At 57.9% G+C, this 3,669-nt stretch overlaps 1 protein-coding gene and 2 non-coding genes across 4 annotated transcripts in view; all 3 read right to left on the reverse strand.

The window, feature by feature from the left end:
* Positions 1-3,669, reverse strand: part of LOC113205779 (gastrula zinc finger protein XlCGF17.1-like) — a 52,843-nt gene that overhangs the window by 46,672 nt on the left and 2,502 nt on the right. The gene's annotated exons all lie outside the window — the stretch shown is intronic.
* Positions 2,204-2,285, reverse strand: Trnal-aag (transfer RNA leucine (anticodon AAG)). The gene has a single exon. It is a non-coding gene; the product is annotated as a tRNA-Leu (tRNA).
* On the reverse strand, positions 2,372-2,444 carry Trnav-aac (transfer RNA valine (anticodon AAC)). Its single transcript has one exon. It is a non-coding gene; the product is annotated as a tRNA-Val (tRNA).

Genomic DNA, 3,669 nt, shown 5'->3' on the forward strand with positions numbered 1-3,669 from the left:
GGGGGCAAGCAAGGCCAGGGAGGGAAGGGGAAGGTAGCCCGCGAAAGAAAAGGGGGAAGTGGTATAGTGTACCCAACAGCGAAAAACGCTTACGGCTCCATAAATCTGAGCGAAAGGACTTGCGCCGTCCGCTACCCCCGCCCCTTCCACCCCTTCTCTCCAATACCATATATTGCGCGCCTAAAAGCGCGTGAGATGGCGTTTGCGGGCCGCCACGAAGACCAGGCACATGAGTCTCGGCGACATTCAAGAGAGTAAAAGGGGCGGCGGAGGTTAAGATATGAGAGGGGGTGGGGGGCTTGGGATAATGAAGGGAGGGGGAGGTATGAGAGATGTAGGTAAGGCTCGCATCAGAGCGGGGTGGGGGGCGCGCGGGGGGAACACTGCAGGCAAACGAGGAAAAATAAGGAAACAGCAACTAATGAGGGTAACGTGAGAGGGCGGGTGGTGGACAGGGGGATGGAGGTGAAACACGGGAGGTGGGGAGGTGCGGGGAGGTGCGCACCCACCACCCACAGCGAGCGAGGGGCGCGCGGTGCGGCAGCGCCCAGCCTCCCCCTCGCCGTACAGAGTGTGGACCGGCGGGTGACTGATGGCGCGAGAGTCAGGTGAGACTGCCTGCCTCTGGCCTAGTACCCTCCCACACGGGCCGGGACGAGTTGAGGACCAGGTTGACGGGGATGGAGTCTAGTTGGTGTTTGTTTCCCTCCCCCGGGCCCCGGGCGCTGCGGCTAGCTGCGGGGCGCGCGGTTGGCTGTTGCGGGTGCAGCGGTAGCGAGCAGGTGCTGAGACACAAAGATTCAGCCCCCCAGCTACCACCGCTTGTTGTGGCCTAAGCCGCGGGTCAAAAACAGAAAACTCAATCAGGCTCAAAAAGGATAGTCCTTATTCATGCACTCACGCTACACTGTAAAAATTCTTTGTCACGATGACGAAAATACTATGGCTAATTTTTTTTTGTAAAGGGGTGTCATCATGGGTTTTCTCGTCACGGCGACGAGAAAACCATCATGTAACCAAAAAACTCATGACGAAACCCTTGTACTAAAAATTAGCCATGGTATTTTCGTTATCGTGCGTGACAAAGAATTTTTACAGTGATAATGGCACGGCGCCTCATGCCTCGTCACCCTGCTCCGCTGCACCGTTTCTCTTCACGTCTTTTGCCCTGCTGTGTGCACCGCTAAGAATGCCGGAACCGGAAAAAGAACTCAACCTAGCACATCTATGTGGGTGTCGGCCGCCCACCGGCCCCATGCACTGCCCCAGAAACCTCACGTGTAATCGTGCGTGTGGTGTCTGTCTACGTCACTAGCCGTGGCGGCTAAAATTGTGACAACACCCTTCATATTGGCACTTTTCAAAAGACGTTTACTAAATGGGAAACATTTTGGCGAGGATGGGGGGTCGAGGTGCACACCCGTGCCCCCTTTTGCCTTGACCATAAACCCCCTCAATCCCCGGCCATCCTCATCCTTTATTGTGACATGTTTGCAGTCCTGTTTGGGTTTTATTCATCACTGTTTGCCCGATGTACCACAAAGGAAGAAAGATTGGCCCCCATCCCTCCCTCCTCCCTACACAACAGGCACCCTTAAAGCCATCACATGCACAGCCGCCCCTGCTTCCCTCCTCGGCTGAAGCTCAACCCCGAAGGCTACCCCATCCCTCCCCGTTCACTTTTTGGCCTCGGCGGGGCCAGCCAGACAAACATGCTCCGTTGGCCACGCCCAGAACGGCTGGCCCGAACTACACTATATAGGCCTGGCCCAGGGTTGCGGCAAGAAATCCACCAGTTAGGCGCCGCGGTGCGGAGGGCGGCGCGCCGTGGCCGCCCTGGGGCTAGGGCGCGCACCCGCGCCAACGAGGAAAAAATGCAAGGAAGGAAAATCCGGTAACAAAGACGAGACCATATAATGAGTTCTTTGTCTTGCAGCCTCGGCAAGAGAGCATCAGAGAGAGTAAACCGTTGGAAACCATAACCAAAATACAATATCGTTCGTACCTTACAAAGACAACAAAATACAAAATCATGCGTGCAATTGCATTTTATAAACAGCGCGTGTGAAAAAGTGTACATAACATGTATGTTTTTATAATTTTTACCAACGTCTGATAACACCGCCCAGCACAAAAAAGTGCCTACGTAGTAATTTTGTCAATGAAAAATAAATGTATAAAAAAGCAACTCCGAAAAAGTATCTGGCAGCGGTGGGATTCGAACCCACGCCTCCGAAGAGACTGGTGCCTTAAACCAGCGCCTTAGACCGCTCGGCCACGCTACCACTCATACCGAAGCATTCCAAGCTCCCAGTGTGGCGCCACTCCCTACAGCCCTACGGGAAGAATGCGTACGAGGAAGTAAAACATATGATTCCGCCCAGGATCGAACTGGGGACCTTCTGCGTGTTAGGCAGATGTGATAACCGCTACACCACGGAATCTCGGTGGAGGGGGACGCCACGCGCCGCCAGGAGGCCCGACCCGCCCGCGGCCCGGCGTGTGGCTGCCAGCCCGGGCGGCGCGGCGGCGAGGCGGCCAGCCATGAGGCAGCCAGGCGCTCGCCGGCTCGGCTCGGCGCCCCCTGCTCGCTCAGCTCGGAATCGGGGATCGCCCGCGGCGCGCTATACTAGCAATAAATCTAATGAAATGGAAAGCGTCTTTTCTTCGCTGCGGCCGCCGGTGGCGCCCGGCACCGCCTCCGCGGTGAGGAGCACCAGGACCACGCCGCGGAACAATATTCCCGGGGGTTGCGGTGCGAGAGTCGCACTCGGCGCGGTAAAATACCACCGACCCGCGGCTCGGAACACTGCTCGCCGTATGTGCAGGTATCAAAGTGAAGTGAAGTAGCGGGCGCGTCGTCGCAGGGGCATACTAGGTAGTCAGGGGCATGAGGAGAGCGGCGGTGTCGCGGGGCGGGGTGGGGCAAAACGGACTACGCGTAAAGGAAGGCAAACCTACGGGGCGGGCAAGAGGGTGGGGGTGTCATCGAGGGCCTCCGAGGATCCTCCCTCAAGTCGCACACAAACACAGAGTACTTGCCTTGCACGACACGGCGCCGGTACACGTGCAAGTGTGCCAGGACAGGAACCCGCGTGGAGCATGTGGCGTGGCGCCGACATCGCGGAATCGCGGCGGCTGTAAACGCCACCGCTGCCTGCGGGCGGGGCCGGGCGGGACCGACATGAGACAAGGTCTTGGACAAGGTCGGGAGGTCGGCGGGACAATCCAGGTGCTCAGGCCCGGCCTGATGATAACACGGCAGAGTGAGGGCATCTGTCATCCCCATCTACCTCGAGGGTGCGGTGCGGTGCGAGAGACACTGTTAACCACTGTCAACGGCAAAGTCGTGTTTCTCACTCAAACCGCGAGCCGTAGTAATTGCTAGACGTCCCGACCAGTCAGAGACGTCGGCAAGTAAGAGTCGCGTCAGTATAACAAGAGAGTCACACTCTCGCGACTCCCAAGATGAATCTTCCAGAATGAGAAACTTTGTCTCCCGCCGCCTTACAGTGCAGGCATTCCTCCTGGACCGAGCAGACCGCGAACAACCCCGTCCGCCCCCGCCCCGGTCCTCCGTGGTCGGCCCTGTCGAGGTTGCGCGCTCGCTCAAGTTGAAGGAAGGATCTTTGTGACAGGCGAGTACAACCCCCAGCCGGACCCCCCCCC

The sequence above is a fragment of the Frankliniella occidentalis genome, unplaced genomic scaffold (genome assembly GCF_000697945.3).
Source record: "Frankliniella occidentalis isolate FOCC.00 unplaced genomic scaffold, Focc_3.1 Scaffold33, whole genome shotgun sequence".
Taxonomy (NCBI): domain Eukaryota; kingdom Metazoa; phylum Arthropoda; class Insecta; order Thysanoptera; family Thripidae; genus Frankliniella; species Frankliniella occidentalis.